At 46.2% G+C, this 23,150-nt stretch overlaps 1 protein-coding gene and 1 pseudogene across 3 annotated transcripts in view; both read left to right on the top strand.

The window, feature by feature from the left end:
* LOC126175866 (integrin alpha-PS1) overlaps window positions 1-23,150 on the top strand; it is a 618,855-nt gene that overhangs the window by 301,491 nt on the left and 294,214 nt on the right. The gene's annotated exons all lie outside the window — the stretch shown is intronic.
* On the top strand, window positions 17,342-17,459 carry LOC126177415 (5S ribosomal RNA; annotated as a pseudogene).

Here is a 23,150-nt window from a genome sequence, read left to right on the forward strand (position 1 = left end):
TTGAGTCCCAGAGTGCTCAGAGCCATTTGAACCATTTTTTAGAAATAGCTTTTAGAACGATTTTTTTTCCTGTAGTGTAGAAACACACACTATACATCCCGTACATTCAGTTCATGTGTCTGCAAGTTCCTGTAATGAGTAATGCTCTTTCTTGGAAATCAGTTCACAAGCCGTATGGCCCTAAACGATGGTGAATGCCAGCTTGGACACAAAGCAGACTATTGTGTAAGGTAGCACCATCGGGTTCGATGTGACTGGCTTTGTTTGTTACGAAACGTAAGCAATTCAAAAACTCGTGCCTCAATCAATACTTCATGTAGTATGAAGTATCCATCTTCACCCAATTCCACCGAGCGAGCTGGCGCAGTGGTAAGCACACTGGATACGTATTCAGGAGAGCGGCTGTTCAATTCCATGTGAGGCAATCTATTTTTAATTTTTACGTTTACGTCGACATCTACACTCTACACGCCGCCTTATGTTATGTGGCTCGGGGTACTTTGTGAACGACTGTGCCTTCCTCCATTTCGTCTTCAAGTCGCGAATGGTTGTTGGGAAACCTCATATGAATCTGTAACGTAAAGCGTTGTTCGTCTTTGGATCTTCTCTACTTCCTCTGGAAATATTGTTTGGTTCAGGTCCCAGACTGACGAGCAGTATTCAACTGTTGGTAGAACGACGTTTTTGTAAGATGTCTCCACTCTGAGTGCGCTACACTTCCTGAGCATTTTCCCGATGAATTTCAACCTGGCATCTGCCTTACCTGTGATTAGTTTTATGTGGTCGCTCTACTTTAAATCACTTTGTACGCATACTCCCAGATATGTACTGGCTGTAACTGCTTCCAGTAGTTTTTAGTATTGGTGATACGATACAAAAATAGGCTTTTCTGACTGTTCGCAACCAGAACCCCCGATTCCCTAAAGAATCGAACTCCCATGTATAAAACACCTTTAAACTTAATTTACGAATGAGTTACTCTGATAAATATTTGAAGTTACACAAGCAAGTACGAAAAAGTTAGAAATTATGCTAAAAGTTCGTTGTAATTCGTCAAGTTTTCTAATTCTCAAATACTGAATGACTCTAATCTGGATATTTACGTGCGGTGAGTTAAAAAATGGCCCTAAGCACTATGGGACTTAACATCTGAGGTCATCAGTCCCCTAGACGTAGAACTACTTCAACCTAACTAACCTAAGGACATCACACACATCTATGCCCGAGGCAGGATTCGAACCTTCGACCGTAGCAGCAGCGCGGTTCCGGACTGAAGTGCCTAGAACCACCTGGCCACAGCGGCCGGCCGCGGTGAGTTACCCTGGCTCAAGACATACATACAGTTTCGAACTATAATACATGTCTTATGAGACCATTTAAAATATCTAAGTTCGATCAGTAATTACGTGAAATAATAAACAAATTTTTGTGCAGTGGAAGTCGTTAGATACATGACCAACAAGGGGGACCTTGAGCCATGAATCGGGATAACCGTTTAGATACATTTATGTTGAGGGTCGATTGCCAATCACTTCCCAAGCTTCGATCCTCTGCAAGTCTTGATGCATTTCGCTTCACGTTTCTAGAGCTGCAACTTTTCTCCATACAGAAACATCATTCGCGATAAGGCTTAAGCGATTTCCTACGCTGTCCACTAGGTCACTTACATACTATTGTGAAAAGCAATTGTCCGAAAACACGCCCCTGCGGTTCGTCCGAAGCTACTTTTATGTCTGACGATTTCTTACCTTTAAGAATGACAGCAGTTTTTCGCGATCTCCCTGAATACTATTAAGACTATTGCCGGGATGGCTCCATCGAAAGGGCAAGGCCGAATTCCTTCCTCATCTTTCCCCAATCCGCGTTAGTGCTCCGTCCGTAATGATCTCGTTGTCGACGGGACGTTAAACCAAAATTTTCCTTCGTTCCTATTACATGGGTCACGGTGCCTGCATTCCGTCACGTTCTTTGTAAAGAGCTACGGCCAACAGGCCGCCCCTGTTGGTTATGCTTCCTTCCGCGCACATCAAAAGCAAAGGCGCCCTATGTGACGCTGTTGTTTCTCTTCCAAATTCACGTTCGCAAGCTACCGCGCCCTCCTGCAAGTGTGGAATTAGTGCAGTGAAACAACAGTTGGATGAGCCTTGCTGCTGCAGCAGCAGCAGCAGCGGCAGCAGTGCCGGCTCCACACAGCACCAGGAGGTCCTTGAACCGACGCCGCGCGCAGACCAAAAAGGAAAGCGGAACCCACGGCAGCACTTACCTCTGGCGGCGCATCCCAGCACTCTCGTCTGCACACCGCACCTGCGCCATTAGACTGCGTGAGAGGCACGCATATAGACACGACCACACTCCTGTTGTCTACGGCCACACTAGAGACACAAGTCCACTGAAAAGCGTCGCCTAAGATTTCACGTCAGCTGATCAGCTTTGATGGAATGTAAGATAAGCAGATGGAAGAATACAAATTTTGATCTCAATGCATTTTATTTTGAAGCCCGTTTCGATCTGCATGCTTATCATAAGATATGTCTAGAGTACATGAAAAGAATGTGTATAATTATCAGTGGGAGCGATACAACGTTACTGGGAGTAGCATTTACGTAATTGACATCAGAAGTAGCAAAATTTCGTCACAGGACAAAATACACTACTGGCCATTAAAATTGCTACACCAAGAAGAAATGCAGAAGATAAACGGATATTAATTGGACAAATATATTATACTAGAACTGACATGTGATTACATTTTCACGCAATTTGGGTGCATAGATCCTGAGAAATCAGTACCCAGAACAACCACCTCTGGCCGTAATAACGGCCTTCATACGCCTGGGCATTGAGTCAAACAGAGCATGGATAGCGTGTACAGGTACAGCTGTCAATGCAGCTTCAACACGATACCACAGCTCATCGAGAGTAGTGACTGGCGTATTGTGACGAGCCAGTTGCTCGGCCACCATTGATCAGACGTTTTCAATTGGTGAGATATCTGAAGAATGTGCGGGCCAGGGCAGCAGTCGAACATTTTCTGTATCCAGAAAGGCCCGTACAGGACATGCAACATGCGATCGTGCATTAACCTGCTGAAATGTAAGGTTTCGCAGGTATCGAATGAAGGGTAGAGCGCCCGCATCTCGTGGTCGTGCGGTAGCGTTCTCGCTTCCCACGCCCGGGTTCCCGGGTTCGATTCCCGGCGGGGTCAGGGATTTTCTCTGCCTCGTGATGGCTGGGTGTTGTGTGCTGTCCTTAGGTTAGTTAGGTTTAAGTAGTTCTAAGTTCTAGGGGACTGATGACCATAGATGTTAAGTCCCATAGTGCTCAGAGCCAATTGAACCATTTTTTTGAAGGGTAGAGCCACGGGTCATAACACATCTGATATGTAACGTCCACTATTCAAAGTATCGTCAATACGAACAAGAGGTGACCGAGACGTGTAACCAATGGCTCCCCATTCCATCACGCCGGGTGATACGCCAGTATGGCGATGACGAATACACGCTTCCAATGTGAGGATAAGATGCCCGTCATCTCTACTGCTAGTGATACGAGGCCGTTGGGATCCAGCACGGCGTTCCGTATTACCCTCCTGAACCCACCGACTCCATATTCTGCTAACAGTCATTGGATCTCGACTAACGCGAGCAGCAATGCCGCGATGCGATAAACCGCAATCGCGATAGGCTACAATCCGACCTTTATCACTGTCGGAAACGTGATGGTACGCATTTCTCCTCCTTACAGGAGGCATCACAATAACGTTTCACCAGGCAACGCCAGTCAACTGCTGTTGGTGTATGAGAAATCGGCTGGAAACTTTCCTCATGTCAGCACGTAGTAGGTGTCGCCACCGGCGCCAATCTTGTGTGAATGCTCTGAAAAGCTAATCATTTGCATATCACAGCATCTTCTTCCTGTCGGTTAAATTTCGCGTCTGTAGCACGTCTTCTTCGTGGTGTAGCAGTTTCAATGTCCAGTAGTATACCTGTCTTGAAAAACTAGTATACGAGGTCTGTTCAAAAAATTGCGGAGCCGTGTAATTTCGCGCCAATGTTGTGTTGGAGGGAAATGCAGTTGGCATCCGTGACCACGCCTGTGTTTATTGTGCAACTGCCGGAAGTTTCATTGTTCTATGTCTCTTAGTTGTTGTTCAGTTCTGTATTGAGTAGAACGTTATGTCGCACAGTTTGCGAATTGCCTGGTGACAGATTTAGGGGAGCAGCACGTCTACATTTTATTTTGCGTGTAACTTAAGAAAACCTTTACAGAGTCACACCAAATAAGACAATGTATGTCCTATGCCGGCAATGTTAAATTATCAAATTTTGTGACCCGTTATCTTGGAAACTTTTTAAGACACCAACTTACCATTTTCCATAAATATAGAATGCAACTTTCTAGATACAGTGAACTAGAAATATTACTAAAATTGTATTGTGGGGCATGTTATCTTTTTTTCAAACACTCAGTGTTTTGACTATTTTATAAATAAATGAACATAAAAACAAAACAAGTCAAGATATTTTAATTGTTCTAGTTTCGTATGTGTTGAATCTCACACTTGGCATGCTGTGAAAATTTCGTGTGTCTACCATCAGTACTTTTTTAGAAAACGGGTCATTTATTGCAAAAAAATGTAGTTCAGAGATATTGAGTTTTATAACTTTTTTATTACAAAATCTTATACCGGCTTACATTTCTGCGTCTTTTATGTACTAGAATTGCCCTGCCCATAGTCTGTCTGTGTCTTTTTCAGTGTCACAACAGCCCAGTGCCTGCCTCCTCCTTTTCTTTCTTGCTTCTTTTGCCATTTGCTGAGCAGCTAACTCTGCTTCACGTACACGAAGCTCATCTAGTTCCCTCAGTCCTTTAGCTGTGTTCTGGTCAAATCTTATCCCTAACTTCTCCAGACCCGTAAGTCTTTCATAGTTCCAACCATTAAAAGTTATTACAGCATCAGTCAGTCCTAACTTTAGAGTTATAAGGCGAACCATTTTTAAGCACACGGCACCACACTACATTATTGAAGGACTCATTCACATTCTGGGTCTTCCCATGTAAACACTTTTTTAGTAGCTCAGGATTTGCCAAATCTCTGTAGATAGATTTGATTGCTCCATTACTGCCAAAGGAAGAGAATGTTTGTGCGTAAATTCATGCAGAGTGACAGAAACAACAAGCAGGTCATCCCATAGAATCAAAAGTAGAAATAAGAATAATCAAAACAAAGATTTTAAACAAGCTACTTTGATCCAGGAAGGTGTCCGTTATTTAGGAAAACAAATTTAAAATTCATTCTCAGAAGTTGTAGAAAGTTTAGCTTCTTATGAAGTTCAAATTAAGAGAACCTAATGCATTTATTGGTCGTCAACTCTCAATCCATTTACAAGTTTCGAAGTACAGCCAGTTGATATCTACATATTATTAACAGTATAAGATAACAGTTTCACGTAACATGATTTCTGCTCATGTTCAGTTCAGTAATGTGGTCAATGTAAATAAGTGTTGTGAATTGATTTTTGTTTGTTGACCAACAGCCTAAGGATATCGTAATGCGCCTCAGTGAATTATACATTTACAAGTTTTGTGAAAAGTTTGTTATTATCTATTAAATGAAGATATGTTTATGATTTTTTTATTTATTCCACATTCACGATTTAACGAAGGATCGGTGGAAGTACTACATTTCTTTCGTGTAAACATGTTGTTCAACCATGAGGAATTTTCTCTTTGCATTTGTATGAAAAGGTGTTATACATCCAATGTAATCATAACAAACGTTGTTAACGTCACTTGGTAACCTTTTGTATTAAAAAAGTGAGTAGGGATTGATTACTTCCCGCGTTGTTGCTTCTGCAGGTGCCTCTGGGTATGACTGCAGACCGTAATTACACTTGCGAAGTTACGACTTCCGCTGCTGCGTTTATAGTCTTTTGTGCATACGCCGCAATTCCTGCATAAGTTCCCACAATGGCCTCCCACACGGCTCTGCTCGTGGTCATAAGTACAGCAAACACTGTCTTCTATATGTCTACAGACGAGTATCAAAATAATGCAAAGACCCGAATGAACATAATTCCCAGACGATATACCGCCTTCGTGAAATCAATCGCGCGTTCTAACTGTGCAATTACTGAATCGCCTAAAGAGATGTATCGCACCGTTCATCGTGCATTGCAAAACTTTGTTCCGTCGGCGATAACGGCGAAGGGAAGTGGCATCTGAATCTCCATCAATAACCCGCTGCCATATACTCTGTAATCTCCAAATCATAACTGAATTGATGTATTTCACGCCGACGTTTGTGTAACAAAAACGTTTCATTGGAGGAGACTACCGTATGGTGCGTGGCGGAGAGTACATTGTACTACTACTACTCATTCACTTTTATGTTCCACTCGCAAATAGAGCGAGGAAACAACGACTGTCTATATGCCTCCGAATGTAGTAAACTATACGTTTAGAAGTCTTTCTCGTAATTCTTCCTTAGAGGATACAATAGGACCAACGGAATACCATGACACTTGTGTCTACGCACTAACAAGATACACTATCTGATCAAAAATATCCAGACACTTATTACTGGGCATTCATACTGCATCCTTCGCTTTTATGATGACTTGAACTCTGCTTTCAGTGAGGTGTCTGAATGTTTGTCGGGAAGTGGCAGCCTATTATTCCTCAAGAGCTGAAACAAGAGAAGGTAATGATGGACGCTAGGGTATGGAAGAAAGTCGATGTTCTAACCTATCTCAAAGTTATTCCGACGGGTGTAGCTCTAGTCATTTCCTTTTCTGTTCCGCTCGCAAACAACGGCTATCTACATGCCTCCAAACGAATCCTAGCCTCTCTAATCTTATCTTCGTAGACTTTCCGCGAAATATTCGTTGGCCGCAGCAGAGTAGTTCTGCAGCCAGCCTCAAATGCTTCAAAATGGCTCTGAGCACTATGGGACTCAACATCTTAGGTCATAAGTCCCCTAGAACTTAGAACTACTTAAACCTAACTAACCTAAGGACATCACACACACCCATGCCCGAGGCAGGATTCGAACCTGCGACCGTAGCAGTCCCGCGGTTCCGGACTGCAGCGCCAGAACCGCACGGCCACCGCGGCCGGCCCTCAAATGCTGTTTCTATAAATTTTGTTGGTAGTGCTCCCCGAAAAGAACGTCGCCTTCCCTCCAGTGATTCCCATTTGAGTTTCCAAAGCATCTCCGTAATACTTGCGTGTTATTCAAATCTACCTGTAACAAATCTAGAAGCCCGCCTCTGAACTGCTTTGATGTCTTTCTGTACTTCGACTTGGTGCGGGTCCCAAACACTCGAGCACCATTCTGCAATGGGTAGAACTAGGTCCTACACTACTGCCCTTTAAAATTACTACACCACGAAGATGACGTGCTACAGACGCGAAATTTAACCGACAGGAAGAAGATGCTATGATATGCAAATGATTAGCTTTACAGTGCAGCAAATAAACAATTTTTTCAGCCTTCAGTTGCAAGGTAATTTTGCTCGTTTACCTAGGTTTCGATTCCAGTAATGGAATCTTCTTCAGAACCTATAAATTAAACCACATACGGACATATATTACTCACTAAAATGCATTATCAGTCTAATGATTGAATAATGAAGAAACTGTGATACTTACAAAAAATGAAATTATTTTGTGAGCCAAACACTGGCCATGTCACAGATTAAAAATTAAAACATTAAAGACGCGTAATCATAAGATTATGTCAGTCAAAATTAAAACCATTAGGGCGAACGTAGACGGAGCTGCGCCGGCCATAAATCAGGACCACACGTAAGCGGCTCGAAAACTAGGCGTCGTGAGCAGTTACGCGGCGAGGCTCGGCCGCGGCCAAGCGCACGCGCAAGCGCAAGCGCAGGGGCGAGAGACAAACTGTCTCAAAATTACTTAGAGCAAATATAAATATAAACAAAATGTGACTGAAAGTTGTCCTACAATTGGACAAACCTATCTATTGGTATAGCAACATTAAACAATTTACCTGAGAACACACTACAAAGCCAAGGTATAAAATTTTTTTTTCCTTTAAATATTATAGCAAGAGGGCGTAGCCCCGCTACAGTAACTAAAAATTAGTGTCAATACCATGCGTGCTAAGCATAAAATGTCTTTAACATAAAAAGGCCTTAGCAACTATGTGTCATTACCAAGCGCATAACGAAATACAAAGACACACATGTACAATCACATTATAATAAAGGGACAAAGCAGATAGGGAAACAGCATCGGCCATTCGAGGCGGACTGTGGTGTCGCGGCATTGCTGCTCGCGTTGGTCGAGATCCGATGACTGTTAGTAGAATATGGAACCGGTGGGATCAGGAGAGTAATACGGAACGCCGTGCTGGATCCCAACGGCCTCGTATCACTAGCAGTCGAGATGACAGGCATCTTATCCGCACGGATGTAACGGATCGTGCAGTCACGTCTCGATCTCTGAGTTAACAGATCGGGACGTTTGCAAGACAAAAACCATCTGCACGAACAGATCGACGACGTTTGCAGCAGCATGGACTATCAGCTCGGAGCCCGTGGCTGCGGTTACCCTTGACGCTGCATCACAGACAGGAGCGCCTGCGATGGTGTACTCAACGACGAACCTGGGTGCACGAATGGTAAAACGTCATTTTTTCGGATGAATCGAGGTTCTGTTTAAAGCATCATGATGGTCGCATCCGTGATTGGCGACATCGCGGTGAACGCACATTGGAAGCGTGTATTCGTCATCGCCATACTGGCGTATCACCGTGTGTGATGGTATGGGGTGCCATTGGTTACACGTCTCGATCACCTCTTGTTCGCATTGACGGCACTCTGAACAGTGGACGTTACATTTCAGATATGTTACGACCCGTGGCTCAACCCTTCATTCGATCCCTGCGAAACCCTATATTTCAGCAGGATAATGCACGTCCGCATGTTGCAGGTCCTGTACGGGCCTTTTTGGATACAGAAAATGTTCGACTGCTGCCCTGGCCAGCACATTCTTCAGATCTCTCATCCAATTGAAAACGTCTGGTCAATGGTGGCCGAGCAACTGGCTCGTCACAATATGCCAGTCACTACTCTCGATGAACTTTGGTATCGTGTTGAAGCTGCATGGGCAGCTGTACCTGTACACGCCATCCAAGCTCTGTTTGACTCAATGCCCAGGCGTATCAGGGCCATTATTACGGCCAGAGGTGGTTGTTCTGGGCATTGATTTCTCAGGATCTATGCACCCAAATTGCGTGAAAATGTAATCACATGTCAGTTCTAGTATAATATATTTGTCCAATGAATACCGGTTTATCATCTGCATTTCTTCTTGGTGTAGCAATTTTATTGGGCAGTAGTGTATTAAGAAGGGCCGAATATCTTTGCGGATAGAGACGACTAGCCGAAGACTCAATTAGTTAATAAGTAAATGATGAAATGAGCCCACTATACTCAGCAATGAGTAAACCAACTGATGGTGATGTGTATAGCAGTGGGCTCCGCTTCGGGCCGTCGTTATTTAGGCTGGAGGTGCTGGGAGGGGGGGGGGGGGGGCGCACGCCTCGGCGGCTGGCATTTGGACGGCGGGACGCGGAAAGGGCGGATCCCCGCCGACTGCAGCCCGAGGCGGCCGCGGGTGTCAGATAAGGGCGGGGCGGAATGCGCACGGCGCGCAGATAGCGGCGGCGCACGCACACCCGCGCCGACACCGAACACGCCCCTGGCGCGTGACCGCCGGCCGTCGCCGTTCGCTCAGGTGGGCGGCACGCCTCCTCCATCTGCCCGCTCCTATCCTGCCCTGTCCTCTCCAATCAACGGTTACTGCTCCGCATCCGCACGTAGGTGGACGGAAAAGAAAAGGGCCTCTCAGAAACGCGGTCAACAGGCGCGGAACAAAAGCTCTATTCTACAGGGTGTCCCACTCAAATCTCCCTGATTTCAAAGACTCAGGGCAAAAAAAAAAAAAAAAAAAAAACAGTAGATATGACAATGAGAACTACACCACATTGTAGAGCATCTCAAAGAATTTATTTACTTATCACCAATATACCTCTACCTGTGGACCATTTGTAACACGAAGAATATCATGTCTATATTCAATTTCTTGCAAAGGTGTAACAGTTGAAGATGGCAAAAATAAATCCGAAGGTTTAAATTTCACATTCAAGGGATCGTTCACGAAGAGGAATCGTACAAACATACCGTCGTTTGACCATCGCGCAGACTCCCGTGTGGAGGGCATCGTAATAAGCATCGCTGGTGCAGAATAACAATTGAAACAGCTAAAAGGAAATAAAGTCTCCACATCCTGCTGGGATCCCATTTTGGTTTTACAAAGAATACTCTGCAGCATTGGCCGCTTACTTAGCTTGCATTAATGGTGAATCTCTCGCCCACCGCGAAGTCCCAAGCCAATGAAAAAAAGCGCAGGTGACACCCCTATGGAGGAAGGGTAAAATAATGGAATCGCAAAATTACAGACCAATAACCTTAACATCGAGTTGCTGGAGAATTCGTGAACATATTCTCAGTTCGAATACAATAAATTCCCTTGAGAGGGGCGGGGGAGAGCATTTGTAAACAAATCTGCACGGTTTTAGAAAGCATCACTCGTGCGAAATTCAGCTTGCTCGTTTCTCACATGATGTAGTGCAAACTATGGATGAAGGACAACGGGAAGAATTCATATTTTTAGATTTCACTAAAGCGTTTGACACTGTGTCGCACTGCCGACTGTTGACAAAAGTGCGAGGCGTTTACCGGAAGTAAGGTCCGATCGGTCGTGAAATTAAAACCACAATGCATAGAGCTTTCCATAGATGTGTTGGACAGTGTCCAATGCCCGTTGATCGTGTCACGACTGTCTTTTCGGGTTCGATTCCCGGCGGGGTCAGGGATTTTCACCTGCCTCGAGATGACTGGGTGTTTGTCTTGTCCTCATCATTTCATCATCATCCAGGAAAGTGGCGAAATTGGACTGCGCAAAGGTTGGGAAATTGTACGGGCGCTGATAACCGCGCTGTTGAGCGCCCCACAAACTAAACATCATCATCATCATCATCATCATGACTGTCTTTTCAGTTCTGAGCGCACAATGAGCACTAGAAAACAGTGTCTCCCGCCAAGTATGAGTGCCCGTGAGAGATTTCGCCTGATTTGATGCATCCCACACAACGTAACTGTCACGCTTTTCCTTCTTCATGACAGTTCTCGGCCGCACTCTGCAGGGGCAACGAGGACGGCCCAGCAGCGTTTTCCACGGGAAGCGTTTGATCACCCTCCATACAGCCTGGCCTTTGCTCCCTCTGATTTTCATCTCTGCTGACTTGAATCGATGGCTACCAAGTAAACGTTTTGGCACAGACAAGGAACTGCAGATCAGCGTAGAGAATCGGAGAAAACTGCAGGCGGCTGACTTCTATGACGAGGGTATTGGAAAGTTGGTACAACGCTACGACAAATGTCTCAGACGGAGCGGCGACTATGTAGAGACGTTGCCGGAAGGTGTGGCTAACTATTGCAAATAAAACACTTTTGATTTCCACTGTGGTTTCCATTTTGCGACCGATCGGACCTTACTTTCGGAATACGCCTCGTACAAGCAAACGGAATAGGCTCACAGGTATGTCAGTGGCTCGAAGACTTCTTAAGTAAGAGAGCCCAGTATGTTGCCCTCGACGGCGAGTGGCCATCTGAGACAAGGGTGTCGTCAGTAGTACCCCAGGGAAGTGTGAGAGGACCGCAGTTGTTATGTAGATACATAAACGATCTGGCGGGCACGGTAAGCAGCAGACCGTGGCTTTTTGCCGGTGATGTGGTGTGCGGGAATGTGTTGTCGTTGAATGACTGTAGTAGGATACAAGATGACTTAGACAAAACTTCTAGTTAGAGCGATATATGGCAGCTAGCTCTAAGTGTAGAGAAATGTAAGTTTATGCACATGAGTAAGAAAAACAAACCCATGATGTTAGAACACAGTATTAGTTGCGTGCTGCTTGACAGTCACGCCGATTGAACATCTAAGTGTAACGTTGCAAAGCAATATGAAATGGAATGAGCATATAAGGATTGTAGCAGGGAAGGCGAATGCTCCAGTACGGTTTATTGAGAGAACTTTAGGAAAATGTGGTTTATCTGTAGACGACTCGGAATATACACCACCGGCCTTTAAAATTGCTACACCAAGAAGAAATGCAGATGATAAACGGGTATTCATTGGACAAATATATTATACTAGAACTGACATGTGATTACATTTTCACGCGATTTGGGTGTATAGATCCTGAGAAATCAGTACCCAGTACAACCACCTCTGGCGGTAATAATGGCCCTGATACGCCTGGGCATTGAGTCAAACAGATCTTGGATGGCGTGTACAGGTACAGCTGCCCATGCAGCTTCAACACCATACCACAGTTCAAGACTAGTGACTGGCGTGTTCTGACGAGCCAGTTGCTCGGCCACCATTCACCAGACGTTATCAGTTGGTGAGAGATCTGGAGAATGTGCTGGCCAGGGCAACAGTTGAAAATTTTCTGTATCCACAAAGGCCCGTACAGGATCTGCAACATGCGGTCGTGCATTATCCTGCAGAAATGTAGGGTTTCGCAGGGATCGAATGAAGGATAGAGCCACGGGTCGTAACACATCTGAAATGTAACGTCCACTGTTCAAAGTGCCGTCAATGCGAACAAGAGGTGACCGAGACGTGTAACCAATGGCACCCCATACCATCACACTGCATGATACGCCAGGATGGCGATGATGAATACACGGTTCCGATGTGCGTTCACCGCGATGTCGCCAAACACGGACGCGACCATCATGATGTTGTAAACATAACCTGAATTCATCCGAAAAAATTACGTTTTACCATTCGTGCACCCAATTTCGTCGTTGAGTACACCATCGCAGGCGCTCCTGTCTGCGATGCAGCGTCAGGAATAACCGCAGCCGTGGTCACCGAGCTGATAGTCCATGCTGCTGCAAACGTCGTCGAACTGTTCGTGCAGCTGGTTGTTGTCTTGCAAACGTCCCCATCTGTTGACTCATGGATCGAGACGTGACTTCACGATCCGTTACAGCCATGGGGATAAGATGCCTGTCATCTCGATTGCTAGCGATACGAGGCCGTTGGGATCCAGCACGGCGTTCCGTATTACCGTCCTGAACCTACCGATTCCATATTCATAGTCACTGGATGTCGACCAACGCGGGCAGCATTGTCGCGTTACAATAAACCGCAATCGCGATAGGCTACAATCCGACCTTTATCAAAGTCGGAAACGTGATGGTACGCATTTCTGCTCCTTACACGAGGCATCACAACAACGTTTCACCAGGCAACGCCGGTCAACTGCTGTTTGTGTATGAGAAATCGGTTGGAAACTTTCCTCATGGCAGCACGTTGTAGGTGTTGCCACCGGCGCCAACGTTGTGTGAAGGCTCTGAAAAGCTAGTCGTTTGCATATCACAGCATCTTCTTGCTATCGGTTAAATTTCGCATCCGCAGCACGTCATCTTCGTGGTGTAGCAATTTTAATGGCCGGTAGTGTACAAGCACTGGAACCTTGTTAAGGGATGAAGTGTGTTTTGGAGGTGTAACTGTGTGGTAAGGCGGGGGTGGAGCTTAAAAGCGTGACCGAAGGCTAGTCGGCATATTGTGTTCTTGCACTTCCCTCCTACATAGGTCTGAAAAATGAACAGTGAGCAGGCAGTTTCTCGTCCTCTCTACTTCACTATGCGACATAAAGTAACTACACATTGTTTCACATCATCATACCGACCCTTTCGCAGCTCCCTTTGTGAATCATTGGCGATGTGTGCGCTGACACTCCCGGGAGGTGGTGGTTTGGGGTGGGGGGGTTCTTCACAAGCACTGCACTGGATACAGATATGAGTTGCTAATAATACTAACACAAGAAACGCATATGGACAGAATCTCCGTAAACCTCAACTGTTCTACGCTGCAACATAGAACCTGATTCGTAGTAATCCTGTACGACATTTGTAACTTTCTTCCGGGAAAAGCGACTTCCTCCACCACGGGCTCTGCTCGCTTTTCATTTTACAAACAGACTACACGGGGGTGACAAAAGACATGGATAACTCCTAATATCGTGCCCTTGGAGTCTTTCGCGACGGCATGCTTGAATACAACGTTCTCGGTTTTCCAGCCGCGTCAATTCGAATAAAATCCTCGAGCTTTCGTTGGCCATCTCCGCCATCGTCGTCAGGAGTTCACTGACTGCCGGGGCTGCTACGGTTTCTCGCTTATATAGGCATGATGACATCATCAGCAGCCAATCAGATCGATCCAATGTGGCGCGCGAGCGTAAGTCGACGCGGGCAGCTAGTGGAGCGAGAACGATACCTCCTGATACCGTGTCGGACTATCTTTTGACGAGCGTAGTGTAGCAGACTCACGTGGCATGGACTGAACAGGTTGTTGGGAGTCCATCTACAAATTTTGAGCCATGCTACTTCTATAGTCCTCCATAATTGCGAATGTTTTGCCGGTGCAGCAGTTTGAACACCAACTGACCCCTCGATTATGTCCCATTAATGTTTGATGGGTTTCATGTCGGGCGATCTAGGTGACCAAAGCATTCGCTCGAATTGTCCAGAATGTTTTCCTAACTAATCGCGAAGAATTATGGCCTGGTGACAGCCGTGCGCGGCTCGTGTTCGTGTCGTTTATTGCTCGAATCTTGTCTTTGCGGTACGGTCGTCCCGTTTCTTATTCGATTTACTGGCGTCACTGAGTTGCTGGCTTGCCTGCCCGTGAGTGGCAGAGCGGATCAGGTCATATTTGTGGAAAGGGGCCAGAAGCGCTCAGAATACCAAATACACGCCGCCCAATGAGACGAAGGACCAACCAACGGTCGTCCCAGGTCAAGTCGTCTTCCGTCGGACAGTGCATTTGTGTCGCCAGCGGTGGGCGAGTACTGGCTGTACGGACCTCCCTGGCGCTGCAACCCAACTGGCCTCCGACACACGACGACCCGGAAATACTAGCGGTCGCTTCAAAGATAGTACGACAGTGCTCTTATCGATAAGCGCTGCTGCTGCAACTGACGGGCAGGCAAGCCAGCAACTCAGTGACGTCAGTAAATCGAATAAGAAACGGGACGACAGTACAGCAAAGCAGTGTGCGATTTGCAGGGGGTTGGGGGGGCGGGGGATTTCCCCCCCTCTGCATCAGACCATCCCCTCCTCTGGCTTTAGTAGATGCATCCCAACCTGGGATGTTTATTTCCCATGCACTGGAGTAAAACTCATATAAATTTGTGAAGCCGAACACTCAAAGTTTTTAATACAGTCTTACTATTAATACTATTAATATGTTTGCTTATTAATTTTGAAAAAGTGTTATGTAGTAGTTAAGCATTTCAAAACATTTAGAACTAAAGCACCATTCTCATGTTGTCATTGTTGCTTTCGTCTTAACTGCGTCATCCGTTTACTTGCGACCTTGCGAGGGAAGTAGTGTGGCAGTCATACCGCAGCAGTCGTACCGCAGAGTTGGGTGATCTGAGGGCTGAAATTCCCACCCCGGGCCCTGACAGGGTTGTGACCGGCCCGGTGCCTGTGCGAACATTTACCGTTAGGCCACCTTTTGGCAACGGTATGGCGCGGACTAACGCTCCTGGGACGAAAGCACATATTACTAAATAACGCACCATTGTGTGCTTCTAGTTCCTAGGATACTATTTCGTGGACCTTCTTTAAATACTCTTCTCTTCCACCATCGTTTTCTTTTCCTTTGGTTTTCATTTCCGTTTTTAGCTGCATGTGCAAGTACCAATTAGGCCGCCGCTGCGATGCATGTGCAAGTACCAAGTAGGCCGCCGCTGCGATACTTTATCATCATTTATACTGCAAGACCGACACACGGGTGGCACAAATTCTGTTGCTTTGGTATAAATTAACCTGCCGCATACAATATACGCCGCAAGATGTTGCCTTTTTTTAGCATGCTACAAGGCGACGCACGCCACATTTCCGTAGCATGCCACAATGTTGCAAGCGTCGCCCCAGCGTAAACGAGGCTTTAGAGCCAGGTCTGTACTGTGTGGTGGATGTGATGTGTTGCGTACGAAACTAAAACCTGCAATCTGATCCAAACGTCGTGGAAAACTGTGAAGAGGTGTCATCCTGCAGCAAGATAACGCTCGCCCACATTCTGCCAAACGGACAGCCGACGCAAAAATAAGTTGAGATTCGAGGTGCTGGAACATCCACCATACAGTACAGACCTGGCTCAAAGTGATTTTCACATGTTTGGACCCTTAACGGAAGATTTGAAAGTGATGAAGACGTCATTGCTGCGGTGCAAAATTGTTTACAAATGCAACCGAAAAACGTATTTTCTGATGAGATAAAAAAAAAAACTCGTAAAGCGTCGGGAAAGCTACATTAAGTCCAGGGAGGTTACGTAGAAAAATAACGCATATTTCAGTTTTCTATCATCAGAATAAGTACAGCTTTTCACAAATGTGCCTTTACTTTTTGAATTCCCGTCGTATACCTGTATGTAGATGATTTTGTAAATAAGCTTTACCTATAATGAACTTTAAAGATATAACAAGGGATGGCTTTTCTGATAGTGCATACGCGTGCATAGTGAGATTCGGCATGAACATCTATTTATAAATAACTGTTTAACCATGGGTAACGCCGCGGTCCAAGCTAGTAACATATGTAATTATACTAACCCCCTAAGACATCCCCCCCCCCCCCCCCCCCCCCACTGGTAAAAGCACAAATCGCACACTGCAGCAAAGACAAGGTGTCAAGCAATAAACGGCACGAACACCAGCCGCGCACGACCCAGTGACATGTTTGCGAACATGAAGTCCGTGAATGGCTGCAAATGGTCGCTAAATAGTCGAACGTAACCATTTCCAGACAATGATCAGCTCATTTGGACCATAGGACCCAGTTCATTCGATGTAAAAACAGCCCACACCACCACAGGCGTGAACAGTACCTTGTTGACAAGTGACTTGGCTTCGTGAGGTCTGCGCCACACTCGAACCTTACTATCAGCTGAAATCGAGACTCATCTCACCGCCAACGGTTTTCCAGTCGTCTAGTGTCCAACAAACACAATCACGATCCCAGGAGAGGCGCTGCAGTCGATGCCGTGCTCTTAGCAAAGGCACTCGCACCGGTCATCTCCTGCCATAGAGCATTAACGACAAATTTCACCGCACTATCCTTACGGATATGTCTCACATTCATTTCTGTGGTTATTTCACGTAGCGTTACTTCTCTGTTAGCACTGATAACTCTACGCAAAAGCCTCTGCTCTCACACAGTAATTAGGCAACGGCCTTGCCGCAGTGGATACTCCGGTTCCCGTGAGATCACCGAAGTTAAGCGCTGTCGGGCGTGGTCGGCACTTGGATGGGTGACCATCCAGGCCGCCATGCGCTGTTGCCATTTCTCGGGGTGCACTCGGCCTCGTGATGCCAATTGAGGAGCTACTCGACCGATTAGTAGCGGCTTCGGTCAAGAATACCATCTTACAACCGGGAGAGCGGTGTGCTGACCCCACGCCCCTCCTACCCGCATCAAATGGTTCAAATGGCTCTGAGCACTATGGGACTTAACATCTATGGTCATCAGTCCCCTAGAACTTAGAACTACTTAAACCTAACTAACCTAAGGACAGCACACAACACCCAGCCATCACGAGGCAGAGAAAATCCCTGACCCCGCCGGGAATCGAACCCGGGCGTGGGAAGCGAGAACGCTACCGCACGACCACGAGATGCGGGCCTACCCGCATCCCCCACTGAGGATGACACGACGGTCGGATGGTCCCGGTAGGCCACTCGTGGCCTGGAGGAGGAGTGCTTTTTTATATAATCATTAGTAGAGTCTTACAAAACTATGACAATAGTAATGATCTTTTGAAAATAATTTAGTTTAGTGGCTGAAACAATCGAAACTTCTAGCTTTTACCCCTCAGAAAAATTCATTTTGCCCCTCGGGGGTTAATTACTCCAGATTGGGAGCGACTACACTAGACTAATTTGGAGCCGTTCTATCTAATGGGTACATAAAATTTAACTTTAAAAAGCATTTTGCTTGTAATGAGGACAAATCGACGTTTTCGTCAACGTTGGGCGTCGCATGTAACACGTGTACAGCAGTATTTATTTAGAATCACTCTGCGGAAGTGCAGACACTACCAGAACATGTCCATTATAATTATCCGGACTGTTATGCCGTGGTCGGTTGATGAATTCTGTGTCAATTCCCAACGTTTCGTCCCCGTCTGCGGAGGACATCTTCAAGGGGGTCTGTAGCTCGATGGAAGATCCAACACACTCACTGGCTCGCTGGGTGTGTTGGACCTTCCATCGAGCTACAGATCCCCTTGAAGATGTCCTCCGCAGACGGGGACGAAACGTTGGGAATTGACACAGAATTCATCAACCGACCACGGCGTAACAGCCCGGATAATTATAATGGTCATGACATTTCCGGCCGTGAAAGTCTACATTTTAGTACCACCAGAACATCCAATAAAATATACTCGGCGACTTTCAGAAGAGAGAGATGTGAGCGCGCCCAGAGAGCCAAATGGCAGCTCAGTTCGTGACGTGCAGGTGACGAGGCTGCCCGACGGCGTGGGTGGTGTGGGAGAGAGTGGATGTCGTGCTGAGGCGGCGACACGAGCTGCGAAGCGAGGGGGCAGCGCAGCACGGCAGGGAAGGGCGGGGCCGCACGCCGCCTGCAAGGCAACTCGACTCGCCTCTGCCTGAGTACACCGCTGCCGTCCGCGCATCACCTCTTCCCGTCTCTTGGCTTTTGACCCCCACCCCCTGAAGGCACCAGTAGGCTATCTACAAATTAGTACACGCCCCGCTTCTGTGGTCTGCTAACAAGGGAACCTCTCCATCGCACCTTCCTCAGATTTAGTTATAAGTTAGCGCAGTGGATAGGCCTTGAAAAACTGAACATAGATCAATCGAGAAAGCAGGAAGAAGTTGTGTGGAACTATGAAAAAAAAAATAAGCAAAATATACAAACTGAGTAGTCCATGCGCAAGATAGGCAACATCAAGGATAGTGTGAGCTCAGGAGCGCCGTGGTCCCGTGGTTAGCGTGAGCAGCTGCGGAACGAGACGTCCTTGCTTCAAGTCTTCCCTCGAGCGAAAAGTTTACTTTCTTTATTTTCGCAAAGTTATGATCTGTCCGTTCGTTCATTGGCGTCTCTGTTCACTGTAATAAGTTTAGTGTCTGTGTTTTGCGACCGCACCGCAAAATCGTGCGATTAGTAGACGAAAGGACGTGCCTCTCCAGTGGGAACCGAAAACATTTGATCGCAAGGTCATAGGTCAACCGATTCCTCCACAAGAAAACACGTCTGATATATTCTATATGACACTGGTGACGGCATGTGCGTCACATGACAGGAATATGTTGTCGACCACCTAACTTGTACACTTGCCGAATCGGTAAAAAGATTCTTCTACCTTGCCCGATTTAGGTTTTTTTGTGGATATGATAATCACTCCCAAAAAAGGGATGAAAACATAAGAGTTTGTCACATAAACTGAAAATAAAAAATTAAACTTTTTACTCGACGGAAGACTTGAACCAAGGATCTCTCGTTCCGCAACTGCTCACGCTAACCACGGGACCACGGCGCTCCTGAACTCTCCCTTTCCTCGATGTTGCCTATCTTGCGCATGGATTAGTCAGTTTGTATATTTTGCTTATTTTTTTCATAGTTCACCACAATTTCTTCCTGTTTTCTCGATTGATCTGTGTTCAGTTTTTCAAGGCCTATCCACTGTGCCAACTTATAACTAAATGTGAGGGGGGTGCGATGGGGAGGTTCCTTTGTAAGATGCTGCGGTATCTCAACATCACTATTTACACTGAGGTGACAAAAAGTCATGGTGTAGTGGTATACAAATAAACACAAGCTATAAAAGGGCAGGGATTTGACAGAGATGTCATTTGCATTCGGATGATTCATGTGAAAAGGTTTCCGATGAGATTATGGCTGTTAAACAGACATTGACCGCGGAATCGTCGTTGAAGCTAGACGCATGGTACATTCCATTTCGGAAGTCGTTTGCGAATTCAATATTCCGAGATCCACGGGGAAGAGTGTGGTTCAAATGGTTCAAAAGGCTCTGAGCACTATGGGACTCAACATCTTAGGTCATAAGTCCCCTAGAACTTAGAACTACTTAAACCTAACTAACCTAAGGACATCACACACACCCATGCCCGAGGCAGGATTCGAACCTGCGACCGTAGCAGTCCCGCGGTTCCGGACTGCAGCGCCAGAACCGCTAGACCACCGCGGCCGGCGTCAAGAGTGTGCCGCGAATACCAAATTTCAGGTATTACCTCTCACCATGGACAAAGCAGTGACCAATGGCACTCACTTCACTACTGAGACCAGCGGCATTTGCGTAGAGTTGTCAGTGCTAACAGATAAGCAACACTGCATGGAATAACCGCAGGAATCAACATTGGACGTACGACTAACATATCAGTTAGGGCAGTGCGTCGAAATATGACGTTAATGGGCTATGGCAACAGACGACCGATGCGAGCGTGCATGTGCCTTTTCAAACGCCACGACATCGGCTTATGACCAAGTCGATTGACCCTAGACGAATGGAAAGTCTTGGCTTGGTCAGATGGGTCCAGATTTCAATTTGTACGAAACAATGGCTCTGAGCACTATGGGACTTAACATCTGAGGTCATCAGTCCCCTAGAACTTAGAACTACTTAAACCTAACTAACCTAAGGGCATCACACACACCCATGCCCGAGGCAGGATTCGAACCTGCGACCGTAGCAGTCACGCGATTCCGGACTGAAGCGCGTAGAACCGCACGAATTGGGAAGAGCTGATGGTAGGTTTCGAGTGTAGCGCAGACCCCACGAAGCTATGGACCTAGGTTGTCAAGAAGGCGCTGTACAAGCAGTTGGTTCTCCATAATGGGTGTGGGCTGTGTTGACACGCAATAGACTGGGTCCTCTGGTCCAATTGAACCGACCATTGACTGGAAATGGTTATTTGGGGCTATACGGAGACCATTTGCAGCCATTTACAGTCTTAATATGCTTGGAACTTTTATGGCTGACAGTGCGCCATGTCACAGTGCCACGACTGTATTGGACTGGTTTGAAGACCATTCTGGACAATTCGAGCTAATGATTTGGGCCCAGACACACCGGCATGAATCCCATCGAACATTTATGGGACATAATCGAGACGTCAGTTTATGCACAAAATCCTGCTCAGACAACACCTTCGCAATTATGGACAGCTGCAGAGGCAGCTTGACGCAACTCTTCTGCAATCGACTTTCGAAGACTTGTTGAGTTTATGCCACATCGATTCTCTGCACTACGCCGGGGAAAAGGAGGTCCGACACGTTATTAGTAGGTATCCCATGACCTTTGTCGCCCCATTGTGAGCCTACTATGTTATTTTGTGACCTGTCAACTATATTTAAACCTTAAGTTGAAACCTTTTGCCTACCTCTTTATAGCGTGTTGGCTCTGAGCACTATGGGACTTAACATCTAAGGTCATCAGTCCCCTAGAACTTGTAACTACTTAAACCTAACTAACCTAAGGACATCACACACATCCATGCCAGAGGCAGGATTCGAACCTGCGACTGTAGTGGTCGTGCGGTTCCAGACTGAAGCGCCTTAGAACCGCTCGGCCACACCGGCCGGCTATAGCGTATTGATTCACCTTTGGAACACAATACAGCAATCGTTCCGCGTGATTTCAAAAGTCCTTGATAAGTTTTTGGAGGTATGTTGCACCAGATGTCTACGCAAATGTTGCACCAGATGTCTACGTACTTGTCACGCAGTTCTCGTAAAGTACGGACCAGTGGTTAGTTGGCGCGGAGCTGGGGTCCGATACCATCCCAGATGCGTTTCTTTGCGTTCATATCAGTCGAACATGGTGGCCAGCACATCAACGTGCATTCAGGACAACTTAGATTACTACCACAGGAAGCCCCGCTGAGTATACACAGAAATCACAAAACTCGTGCGATACCTCATAATACCGCGTCGGACCGACTTTTGTCCGACGTGATGTAGTATGTCGACGTGTCAGGACTCGGCATGTCTTTGAAAGACCGCTGCAGAAATAGTAAGCCATGCTGCCTCTATAGCTGTCCACAGTCGCGAAAGTGTTTCCAGCGCAGCGTTTTGTGCACGAATTCACTTCTCGATTAAGTGCCATAAATGTTCGGTGAGATACAAATCGGGCAATCTAGGTTCCCGGCGACATGGCGCACTGTCATCCATAAAATTCCATCGTTGTTTGGGAATATGAAGTCCATGAATGGCTGCAATAATTGTCCAAAAAGCCGAACACAATAATTTCTAAAATGTCGGATCAAAACACGTTCAGCAGTCTAAATTTCTAGTTTTACTTCATATTTTTTGTGCAATCTGTTTCAGCGTTATATTATGCCATCTTCAGGCGCCTGACCGATGTGTAGGAAGAATCCCGCCTCTTGTCCAATCGAAATAGGAGCCACCATTCAGTGACTGCCGTACGTAGGCTTCTTAACACAGCGATCCCTTCGATTATCACTTACTCAAACCAACTTCCAGAAGTCCTCTCCAAAAAAATTCTGCTCTCTCTGTTTCAGCCAGGCCAGATTTGATATTTATAAGCATGCCATTCCTGACATGATTGCTTTGTTAAGTATCGTTGAAGGAGACTGCAACCATACACAGATGCTTATTCCAACTTACATTTTATAGCCATAAGTGATTTCGAGCCGGTATCCCAGCTTCAGATAGCTACACTTCCGTCTTTAGAGAATGTCTTTAGTATGATCTGATCGTCTGCTGCTTTGGTATACACTGAAGCGTCAAAGAAACTGGTATAGACCTGCATATTCAGATACAGAGATAGGTAAACAGGCAGAATACGGCGCTGCGGTCGGCAACGCCTATATAAGACAAGAGTCTGGCGTAGTTGTTATATCGGTTACTGCTGCTATAATGGCAGGTTATCAAGATTTAAATAAAACTTCCTGGCAGATTAAAACTGTGTGCCCGACCGAGACTCGAACTCGGGACCTTTCCCTTTCGCGGGCAGGTGCTCTACCATCT

Source organism: Schistocerca cancellata, chromosome 3 (assembly GCF_023864275.1).
Source record: "Schistocerca cancellata isolate TAMUIC-IGC-003103 chromosome 3, iqSchCanc2.1, whole genome shotgun sequence".
Lineage (NCBI taxonomy): Eukaryota > Metazoa > Arthropoda > Insecta > Orthoptera > Acrididae > Schistocerca > Schistocerca cancellata.